Here is a 12,565-nt window from a genome sequence, read left to right on the forward strand (position 1 = left end):
GGCACTACATGCAGCCTCTGCCTCACTCTCTTCTTCTTTACCTAATTCGCTCCTTCCTCCAGCCTTCTCCTTATTTATGGCGACCTCAGCGATAATCACGAGAACACCTGCCTCTATATCTACGGAGATCCTATAAATAAAGAGACACTGCATTTTGGGTCAGGAGGGTTAAGCAACGAACAAACGACTACTGTAGGTTACATTTTATTTTACTTGAACAAAACTCGATGCCATGATGCCAGGGTTTGCTATTCGTGTGATATATGGTTACAAAATGTTCTGATGGGTTGCCAGGGTGTTGCTATGCAGTAGCGAATGTGTTCTGAGGGTCATATTGTAATTCTATGTGCTTGCCATGGTGTCCTGAGTGGTTGCCAGAGTGTTGCTATGCAGTTGATTATGTGTTTTCATTGTTATATAGTATGGTGCTATTTGGTTGCAAAGGTATTCTGATTGGCTGGCATAGTGTTGCTGTGCAGTAGCTTAGGTGTTCTGACGGTTATATTGTATTTCTATGTGCTTGCCATGTTGTTCTGAATGGTTTCCAGGGTGTTGCTATGCAGTAGCTATAAGGTGTTCTGAGGGTTATATTGTATTTATATGTGCTTGCCATGGTGTTCCGAGTTGTTTCCAGGGTGTTGCTATGCAGTAGCTAAGGTGTTTTGAGGGTTATATTGTATTCATATGTGCTTGCCATGGTGTTCTGAATGGTTTCTATGGTGTTGCTATGCAGTAGCTAAGGTGTTCTGAGGGTTATATTCTATTTCTATGTGGTTGCTCTGGTGTTCTGAGTGGTTTCCAGGGTGTTGCTATGCAGTAGCTAAGGTGTTCTGAGGTTATATTGTATTTATATGTGCTTGCCATGGTGTTCTAAGTGGTAGCCAGTGTATTGCTATGCAGTTGCTAGGTTGTTTTGAGTGTTATTTTGTATTTCTATGTGCTTAACATAGTGTTATGAGAGGTCGCCAAGGAGTTGCTATGGAGCTGGTAAGGTGTTTTGCATGTTTTACGCTGTAGAATGTTCCTATGCGGTAGCTATGGGTTTCTGGGTTGTTATCATAAGTCTCTATGATGTGACGCTGGTTCCTCCTAGTAAGTCTACGGCACATATGCTATATTTTCACCTGTTTTATCATCTACTACTGGGTGAAAACAACTTTGGAGTCGCTAAGAAAAATAATTTCACATCCACATCAAGCTGCACAATTGGAGGCATGATTCATGTTTGTAGCAAAAGGAAAGCTTAAAGTCAAAATGAATCATCAATATTCACCCCATTCATATATACCTCAATCATGTTCAAGGTTTTATTGGGAACGATTCATCAGTGCGTCTTATTTCAAAGAAAAAAATTGTTTGTATTTGTAACCTTGAATCAAAATAAATTGCTCTTCTTCTGTATCAGCTTCAATTACGTCTTTACCATTTCACTCAGAAAACCAGCAGAATACAGGCGTAAAATGGGCGCCGAATGAAAGCTATGGAATAAGCTGCTCCTCATGTTAAATATTTGTAGTTATTGGTTGTCTGCTTTTCTGCTTGTTTGATTATTATAATAAGGAGATTGCTTGTATTATTTTGTGAAGCAACCTTGGGTTCTTGAAAGACACTATAAAAAATAAACATATTATTATTATATATATTATTATTAGTTCATGGGGTTCGCCTAAACTAGGCCCATGAGCAACACCACTGCTATAGTTATCAGATACAGTGTGTCAGTGGGCAGGTCTAAGTGAGCCCCTCCCTTTCAGTACACCAGTGGGCGTGTCCAAACAAGACTTAGACTCCTCCCCCTCCCTGACAGCAGTGTCAGGCTTCATTATATGGTTTTTTGGTGTGGTGGCGAATCCTCCCACTCGACACACACAATCGCCCACAGTCAGGGTGAGCATGTTGTATGTGTGTGTGATGTCAGTGCCACAGGCGACTACTGCTCATGGGCCAATCTACCCAACCTGTCACTCTTCATCTGTCTCCCACACACACACGCATAGGAATTCTGCCTGAAGCATCCGGGTGGACACATGGAAAGTGGATTTTTGTACAGCACTTAGCAATATTAGCAGACTCGAGACAGGTAGTGTATGTGTGTGTGTTTTTGGGGGTGCATCCGAATTTTGATGAATTAGCAGTATATGCTTGATGTACATGTGTGTGAGTTTTTCACTTACCTGCTTCCTTTAAAGCTCAAATGTGAAATTGTTTGCTTTTTAACACTCTTCTATCCTAGGTTGATGTGCAGTCTGTCCAAACTAGCTTGACTCCGCAACCTCGGCTCTACCATTTCCGGACCATCCGTTTTGCTGACCTATGGATGGCAGAGGGAAGTTACCGCAAACCTGATTGAAAACAGTAACATTAGTTTTGCAATTACTAAGTGAAATGTAACTCTTTGTATTTAAATCATTTGCATTCGAAGTGATAGAAACCTACTAAAATCAACAAATGAATTCGGTCTATATACAGAAAAATATATTTAATTATTTAAATATGTAATTATTTAAATTTATTATTTAAAAAAGTTCTTTAGCATTAGGGTAGTCAAACATGATCTCCACATTACCTTAAAAAACACATCATTATCAGTGCTTAAGTAAAAGTATTAAAAATGTTTACAAAATAAATTATAGGCCTAGATATATAAATCTCCTCTTTTTTATTTTTATATAGAAATATTAAAAAATAAAAAATCAGTAATATGAAAAATACATTTAAAATATTCTCAAAATAGACTTGTCCAGTAAACTAAGGATTTAGTAAAAAAAATAAAATAATGATAAGCATTAAAATATAGATGGATATGATATATACAAATATACATACAAGTGTTTAAATATTCTTTAAAAAAGGTATTCTTTTTTTATTGTCAATAAACTAAGGATTCAATAAAATGTATATTCAAATATTTCTAGATAAATATTAAAAAATATATAAAAAAATAAACTAAACACATTTAAAAATCGTTTAATATTGTTTTAATTTTAAAAGTATTCTTTTAAAATTATTCTTTTTTGTGTGGCCAATAAACAAAGGATTCAATAAAATCTAAATAATATTAAAAGCCTTAAATATGTTTCACAAAACATAGATATTAAAAATGCAAATATTAAAAAAAAACCTAATAAATACATTTAAGCATTTAAAAAGTGTTGTACTTTGTTGTAAAAAAGTTTTCTTAAAAAAAAAGCTATTCTTTTTCTGGCCAATGAACTGAGGATTGAATTCTAATAATGCACTGTTGAAAAACTGGAACTCTCATTACCAGTGAAAAAAGGACACACACATGCACACACAGAATGCATTAATTTAAGCCAAGACTCTGCCTGAGTTTAACTACTCACCACCAGTCATTCCCAAAACTACAGCTCGACCTCATTGCCCCAGGATATATATACCACACACATACACACACAGGAGAGCAGCTCCTCTCACACTCCCATTAATTAACCACATTAACATACGAGCACAATGACCCAGTCAAATGACCCGGGGCGAGAGCCGTTCAACTTCATTAAATGTGAAGCCGTCACCCTCCGCAGTCTCTCAGCGGCGCTATCATCTCATTCTCACTGCCACATAACTTCACACGTCACTCTCCGATTCAGTGCGAGACACAAACAGGCCGGATAATTAGAAGCGGTTTAATAATGAACTGCAATTGACCAAAGACCCGTCATAACATGTTCTAAAGAGTTGACATTGGTTTATTGTTATTACGTTTTTTAGCTGTTTTTAGTTTTACACCTCCCTGACCTTCATATCACATGCCTGAAGGCGTTTCAGAGCACTTTAAACTGGTTTCAAAGCAAGAAAGAAAACAACTAAATTTGTAGTTGAACTATGATAGTTTCCGGGAACTCTCAGATGCTTATTCAACATCTGAGCAGGTATTTCTTACAGGCCATCTGAACATGTACACATATAACTGAAGCTTTAAGTCAGGTTCTAGTATTAGTATTGCAATTTCAGACCACCTGCTGTAGCAAAAAAGGGACATAAATATTATTTATATATATATATATATATATTCTCAACAAATTGTACTGTGATATTTCAAAAAAACATATTGCATATTTAAAAAAAAAAAAAAGTACAAATAAACTACGGTTCAATTAGTATGCTCAACTGGGACAATTACAATTACATGAAAACTGAATCTCATGATTCAGACCAAAATCAGAAAACGACCATTACTGTAATACAGAAAATGGCCATTTTCATTCATTTAATGTGAAAAAAAAAAAAATCTCATTCTCATTAATGCAATGAGAAAATTTGTATTATTTAATTTGGCTAAGTAATATTCATCATTCTGCCTTTAAATTATGCTGATTTTTAATGTAATTGTGTCCATATTGTATTACAGAAAGGAGAATGAGAGCTCTGCATATAATTTATGAAAATTAAATTGCACAATTGTGCTAAAAATGCCATTAGCAATAATTTCGTTTTGAAAATGCAACTTGTTGTTTTCATTGACTTTTTGGTGAACTATGACCCAGACATTTTATTATAAGATTCATCAACAAATACACAATATACACATATCAATGTTGAAAAAGTTGTGCTGATTCTGTTATGCATACAGCATATATTTTAAAAGTGGATTTGTTTTGTCACTTTTTTGTCCTTTTTGATTAATTTAATGCTTCCTCGATGAATAAAAGTACTTTCCTTCTTTAAAATCTTACTGACTCTGACTTTTGAATGGTAGTGTATATTTTACACTGGCATTGGGTTTCAGTTAAAGCCTTTTTCACAACAAATGAAATATTTTAGAAAACAATCACAATCAAGTAAACTCACTATAAAGAAGTCGAGACAAATCAAAAGATCTTGGATAAAAGCTATTGGGCGGCATTTAAATTGTATGAAGTTTTGGATTTACTGGTTTTAAGTAGCTGTTCCTGCTCAACTCAGATTATGTTAACTCTCATCTACAGTTGCCAAATCGCATCAACATTTATTTGCTTAAACTACAGTTAGCTCATCTTTGTAGCAGCGCTAACAGTTGCTGTCGCTCACGTCACCTCAAATCACCAACTCTTTGAAAACAAATGACTTCCAGTGGTTTTGTCGCTGCAAATCGATGTCAGTGTGAATGACCCTCAAGCTCTTTCATGAGAAGAGAAATATACAAGTAGTTTAACAAGCGCACATCACAATATACAGCACACTGTAACAAATAATGCTCTATATCACACACTAAATATTAACATTATGTGTGTAACGGTACCGAAAATTTTCTATAAGAGTTTTTTGGTTCGGCACGTAAATGAATGCAGTGTTATTTTAACCTCTGCACAACTGCATCTATAATCATACTTCCTGCTATATAGTATGCGAAAAGCAAATCTATAATCACATACTTCCTGCTATATACTGTAGTATGCGAAAAGCAAAACAAAAGAAGTATGTCCGAATTCACAATTCACAAAGATTAGGCAAAAAGTACACGGATGACCTACTTCTTCTGGTGAGATTCTGAAGTGTGCATATGATGGACACTTTACTATCCCATGAGGCCACGGGAGAGGATTTGTGAATGATGCTGACGCTGACAGGTCACATGATAATGACAACATGGCAAATGTAGCAAATCCTGTTTACACTCACACAACATACTTTATTAGTGCTTGTGAATTACAAAATAAGTACCTACTGTTATAAAGGGTCAGAAGCGTGCAGATCCATGTGCAGTTTATATTTATTAAGAATAGTCAGACAGGCAGAAGTCAACGATCGGCATACAATATAGAGCAGGTAATCCAGAGCATAAACAATACCAGGCAGAGGTCAGGACAGGCGGCAACAATCAGAATCCAGAGATAACAGGCAAGGGTCGGGGCAGGCAGCAAACAGAGAATCAAAGTCCAGGAACAGTCGAGGGTCGATAAACAGAGAATCCAGATAAACACAGGGAAACCGCTCAGAAATGTCGCCGGGGCTAAACAAGACTTCGCCCTGATTGAGAGTCAGAGAGCAGCTTATATGGAGGGGTAAATGAGGAACACCTGTGTTGGTGATTAGACCTAGGTACGGGGCATTATGGGAAATGGAGTTCGTGTGAAACCTAGTCTTATCTGGAGTGCCCTCTGGTGGATAAATAGGGCACTCCAGCTGGTAACCGTTACATAGCCCCCCCTTTAAGGAGCGGATTCCAGACGCTCCTTACAATGTCCAGGAGAGATCTGGAGGACCAGGCCCGTGGAGCGGAAGAGGACCTGGAGACTGTGGCGGAGCTGGCTGTGGAGACGACCAGGTCGGAGCAGTCGAAGACCAGGGCGGCGCTGTCGGACCCTCGAGCTTCCAAGGCGAAGCAAAATGTGAGCATGACCAGGGCAGAGCAGGCTGTGGACGTGACCAGGGCGGAGTTGTGGGACCCTCGGGCGGCCACGGCGGTGAAGACCCCTCGGGCGGCCACGGCGGTGAAGACCCCTCAGGCGACCACGGCGGTGAAGACCCCTCGGGCGGCCACGGCGGTGAAGACCCCTCGGGCGGCCACGGCGGTGAAGACCCCTCGGGCGGCCACGGCGGTGAAGACCCCTCGGGCGGCCACGGCGGTGAAGACCCCTCAGGCGACCACGGCGGTGAAGACCCCTCGGGCGGCCACGGCGGTGAAGACCCCTCGGGCGGCCACGGCGGTGAAGACCCCTCAGGCGGCCACGGCAGAGCAGGACGAAATGAAGGCCATGTCTGTATCGCCTCCATGGCCCTCACAAGGTACCTACTGCCCCCCCCCAAAAAATACTTGGAGAAGTCCACAGGGAATTGACGGGCACAGCTTGAACAGAGCTTGAAAGGCACAGGCAGAGCGAGGCGCAGAGGCGGGGCTGGCAGGGCGAGGCGCAGAGGCGGGGCCGGCAGGGCGAGGCGCAGAGGCGGGGCCGGCAGGGCGAGGCGCAGAGGCGGGGCCGGCAGGGCGTGGCGCAGAGGCGGGGCCGGCAGGGCGAGGCGCAGAGGCGGGGCCGACAGGGCGAGGAGTCCTGGTAAGCTCACCGAAGCCTGGCGAACTGAACGAGCCCTCCTTCTCCTCCTGCGGCGGCGTTTCACTTGAACTGAAGATTCAATCACATGAACTGAAGACTCATGATGACTCACTTGAACTGGAGCTTCATCACTCGCGATGCTTGAGTGAAGTGCAGGCTCGGCAGGGCTGACGGTCTCTGGCTGGACGGTCTCTGGCTGGACGGTCACTGGCTGGACGGTCACTGGCTGGACGGTCACTGGCTGGACGGTCACTGGCTGGACGGTCTCTGGCTGGACGGTCTCTGGCTGGACGGTCTCTGGCTGGACGGTCTCTGGCTGGACGGTCTCTGGCTGGACGGTCTCTGGCTGGACGGTCTCTGGCTGGACGGTCTCAGGCTGGACGGTCTCTGGGAACGCCCCCTCGGCCTTCTCCTCAAAGCCCACAGTAAATGATGATCCGCTCAACAGAAGAGCCAGGTCAATGTATTGCTCTAAAGTCCCGTGAGGATCATGCAAGGGCATGAACGAACTGAGCGGTTCAGATAGTCCTCCACGAAAAAAGATCATTAAGCATACTTCATCTAGGCAGGTCAGGTGAGCCAGCTCTAAAAAGTCAGCAACATAATTCTCAATGGAATGATCTCCTTGACGGAGACGCATAAGCTTGACTGCTGGATTCATGACGATGATGGCTGCTGGATCTTGTGTCGGCGAAGTCTTCTGTTATAAAGGGTCAGAAGCGTGCAGATCCATGTGCAGTTTATATTTATTAAGAATAGTCAGACAGGCAGAAGTCAACGATCGGCATACAATATAGAGCAGGTAATCCAGAGCATAAACAATACCAGGCAGAGGTCAGGACAGGCGGCAACAATCAGAATCCAGAGATAACAGGCAAGGGTCGGGGCAGGCAGCAAACAGAGAATCAAAGTCCAGGAACAGTCGAGGGTCGATAAACAGAGAATCCAGATAAACACAGGGAAACCGCTCAGAAATGTCGCCGGGGCTAAACAAGACTTCGCCCTGATTGAGAGTCAGAGAGCAGCTTATATGGAGGGGTAAATGAGGAACACCTGTGTTGGTGATTAGACCTAGGTACGGGGCATTATGGGAAATGGAGTTCGTGTGAAACCTAGTCTTATCTGGAGTGCCCTCTGGTGGATAAATAGGGCACTCCAGCTGGTAACCGTTACACCTACTCAATAGAATATGCGATTTCGGATGCAGCCCCCGTGTATATCGATATACTTTGATGTTACGAACACATCCGAAACGTAGGACATAGTGAGCTTCTGTGGGAAAAGTTCACAATCCAAGCATAACTTACATCTTAGGGTTGTATTATCATATGTAAATTTTACAAAGTCACACCACTATTTAAATTGTGTATATAAAGGATCATTCTGACAGCAAGAGGGTCTCCTTTAAACTTTGAATAAATCTTTTTTCGAGTCATTTCGTTCAAATGACTCGAAAAAAGATTCGCTCATTTTGATGATTCTGTTCGAGTTCGAACAGGAGAGTCACGGACGCGCGTCACAGAACAGAGCAAGGCGACCATTTGAGCTTATAAAACTTAAACTTTGTTGTTATTTTTTTCATGAGCAATCATTTCGCTTGATAAGACCCTTATTCATCATCTGGAATCATTTAAAGCCCTTTGAACAGTGTGCAGTTTGCAATGAAACTCTCATTTGGACCTTGAACCGTTTGGTTCCCGATGAAGTCCATTATATGGAGAAAAATCCTTTTCCGAAAAATTTCTTTTCGACTGAAGAAAGAAAGACGTGGACATCTTGGATGACAAAGGGGTGAGTAAATTATCAGCAAAACTCCTTTAAGTATATTTCAAGTAAATATACATTTTGCTAAAATATTTTCAAAAGTGGCAGTGCTTCAAATCTCTTCCCCCATTTACAACAGCCCCACAAACGGCAGAAAGAAGTGTTTTGCAGCTGGTTGCAGGAGTATATATACAGATATTTATTTAAAGACAGTTTGTTCAGTAAAGCGCACTGTTTAATCAAAAAGAAAAGAAGCAATCGTGTTTTTCCCCCTGCTGTACGGAAAACACACCGAGCCGTGACTTCAAAACTGAGGTACTTACCGAATCATAATTTTGGTGTGCCGTTACGCCACGAGCAAAATTGATTTCTAGCAACGGTGTGTGCGCATTTTAAAGACAGTGTAATATGCATGTGTAGAGGTCTGTTAGTGGTCACTGCGGCGGCTGCACTCGGGTTAGTGAACGCTAACCGTACGATTAACAGCGCGGTCATGACACTCCTGCACACACACCACACACACTCGTGTTCGAGTGGTCTGCTGCGGTCACTGCTCATTTCCTGCCCCCCAGCTCTGTTCCCAGGGTTCCTTGGGGCGACCTGTCTGGCCAATTACCTGCTGAGCTGTAATGAGCTGCCAAGAGCCAAACACACACACTCAAGCACACATTCCTACTGTATCCACATGAATTATTTTCTCAATCCTCTCATAAATGCAAACACTAATTCGGTCTTCCTCACACACTCAGACTGAGACACATACACACACATACACACAGTGTGCGGTTCAGGGCCAGAAACAGAACGACTCTTATTCTCCAGTGGTCAGGTTTAATGAAGCCGAGTTGAATTAATGCAGGGAAGCGATATAGAGTGGACGTATAGAGCTGAGGAGATGTATAGGGAATGACAGAGAGACAGGGATGAGCTGAGAGTGATCCTGGCAGAGAGAGACGAGCGCAGTGTATAAGCAGAACCGCTGGAACGGCGCGATGCCTCGATCACCGGAAAAACTGCCATTATTGACATCTCCGAGACCCCCCCCCCCACCCACACACACACGGTCTCATACATACATGCATCTAGTTCTGTGAATCTCATGAAACCATATCAAGGTCACATTTCATGCAAAAATCGAAATAAAAATGAAATAAAATTTAAAAAATTGTAAATAAAATGAAGCCTGTTTTTGTGACATTGTTTTCGAAAATTAAGCAGATTTTTGACCCCAAATGCTCATTAATGTAATACATCTGGATAATTTTTTAATTGAATGAGAATTAAAACAATAAGTTTATTTTATTTAGCACTTTGCAAACCCAAACTCACTTTACAAAGAGACAATACAGATAGACTGAGCGTAGATAACATACATAAAATGAACATGTAACGTTAGGGATCTTAGATACGAGAAGCGAAAAGATAATGTAATGAGGAGAGGTCGCAGATGTGAGAATAATTCCCATTATTAATTATATTATTTTATTGTTTGCTGTATTACAGTCCAAAATACTGTAGTATAATAATTAAAAAAAAAATCATAATTTTAGAAGTTTATTTTTGCATTATGGAAAATGTTCCAAAGGGCTATATTGACCTGAATGGTCCTTAATGATTCTAATTCTCTATATCGACAAAATATCGACAGGTTTCATAAGATTCACCAATGCATCAAATACACACGTCGAGACACATTTACAGAATGATTCAGAACTACTTACATAAATATTGTTCAGTATGTGGAATGTCACTCAGACGCTTATTCGTGACACTAAAAACACTGAACTCATGCAAAGGATGATGGGAACGCTCTGACAGACAGCAGGCCATTTAGCATCCAGCTCACCCAGACAACACACACACTCACATAAACCCCCCCCCCACACCCCCACTGCTACAGTGCCTGGGGGGGTTTCCACGGTGACGGGCCATGTCAGCGTCAGGCGCTCAAATCTGCCAGTCTGCGCTACGGCCCTGCAATCTGATTGGCCGTTGCATGCTGCTATGGAAACTCAGGCGGAAGGAAGCATGGAAAGGGGGGCGGCCACGCCAAGCGGAGTGTGTGTGTGAATGCGTGTGTTCAGGTCTTTCCTGGACATCCCTGCCCTCATGGGAGCTCTGATGCAGATGTTTATAAAAACCGGAAAACTGGTGAAGTTTAAAAAATGCACGACGGAGACTAAGATCAGCTTGTCTGGTCTGTTTATGTCTAAGGGAATCAGCGTCTTAACTACTGTAATGCTTCACTCGGCTGAGTAACACCTACTAGCGACCAGCTTAAATGACCAGTTAAATCCATCATTATGGAAGTTATGGTATGTAGGCCTGCTACTTGCAACAATAACCATCTTAACCAGCTTGTGCCAGTAACAGACTAGCACTAGTGCACATCTAAACCAGTTGAGCCATAAAATAAAATAAAATAATAAAATAAAATTGGTTAAGCTAATGAATTTAAATTTATGGAACTTTTCAGTTTTGTAATTAAATTAAAAAATTTAATTCTTTAACTTAACTACTAGGAACCAATGGCACATTACACTATTAAACATGTTAAAAATGCATGGGATGAGTAGCCATAAAAACTCATTAAAATAATAGAGAATTAGAGATTGAACATTAAACACTGACATGCCTTTAGTTTTACTCCAAAACAGATAAATTAAAATTTAAATTATTAAAATGTATTCTTCTGATCCATTTTAAAAATAAATGTAATGAAATTATGTTCACAACTTACGCCAAAATGTTCAGAACTTGTGTTGATTTAGCTCATTTTAACAAAGTCAATTAAGCAGTATTATTTGAGACAGTGCTGTTATGCTTCAGCTTGTAAACTTTGATTAATGTGAACATTGAAATGACTGGAAATTCAGTCATGACATGGACATTAAAGACCTTAAAAAAAAACAGCCTCCAGTGTCAGTCGCTACTGCGCCGCATGAGGCCTAAGGGGTGAGGTTTACTCGCACAGCTCTTACGGTACTAGCTGTCTTACTAGATGTCAATCTAATCATTTAGATGTTTTAACCATCTTTAGATGGTATCAAATACTATTGCAAGCAAAATAAACCAACTAACACCAAAAAACATCACAGAATTCATCAAATCCACAGCTAAATACTCACCGATATCTGCGCTGTGGTTGATTTCCCTCCAAAATGATGTCACTTCCTGTAGGATGACGTTATACAGGAACTGTTTTTTGTTTGTTAAAAGGATTTTACAAGACTGGAAAAAGAAAACAGAACGGAAAGTGTTATTTTGAGGACTTAAAACATGACTTAAAAATTGTTTAGGTTTTGTTTGTTTCAATTAAAGAAAAAAGAAGAAACACAAACACACTTAATGTCATTTTAAAAATAGTGAAATAATTTTAAATTCATGACTCTGTCATCAACATATAATATGATTTATTGTGAAATTGTGATTTTAATATTTTATCCAGTTTAAGACAAAAAAAATGACTTTAATATAAGAAACATTCTGTTTTCCACACCGCAGTGTTGATTTGTCCATTTGCAAATGTACGTGTATCACCAGCTATGAATATGAACAGAATAAACAGCAGATTCTGAAAACAACCTTCTTGATTTATCCATGAAGGCCTCAGTTATGGAGACCGTGGTTGAGTAGAATCGGTTGAAACTGCCTAACTGAATTTCCTACGGATATTCAATCCTGGGAAAACTGACCCAAGGAAGCTAGAGGGGTCAATTTGTGTCTAAGGGAGTATGTGTGTGTGTGTGTGTGTGTGAGTGTTTCTGGGCTGTTGCGGACTGGTTAACCCTTAAGTGTTTTGCCCTGAG

The 12,565-nt window shown here is 40.8% G+C and overlaps 1 protein-coding gene across 8 annotated transcripts in view; it reads right to left on the reverse strand.

Moving 5' to 3' along the window:
* tfap2d (transcription factor AP-2 delta (activating enhancer binding protein 2 delta)) overlaps positions 1–12,565 on the reverse strand; it is a 94,946-nt gene that overhangs the window by 59,136 nt on the left and 23,245 nt on the right. For all 8 annotated transcript variants that reach the window (XM_089118898.1, XM_089118901.1, XM_089118902.1 and 5 more), the window contains 2 exons: positions 11,885–11,987; positions 2,175–2,311 (listed from right to left, as the gene is read on the reverse strand). The gene's annotated coding sequence lies outside the window, so the exon portion shown is untranslated. The remainder of the gene's footprint in view (positions 1–2,174; positions 2,312–11,884; positions 11,988–12,565) is intronic.

This window comes from Pimephales promelas, chromosome 13 (genome assembly GCF_988280905.1).
Source record: "Pimephales promelas chromosome 13, fPimPro1.hap1.1, whole genome shotgun sequence".
Taxonomy (NCBI): Eukaryota; Metazoa; Chordata; class Actinopteri; order Cypriniformes; family Leuciscidae; genus Pimephales; species Pimephales promelas.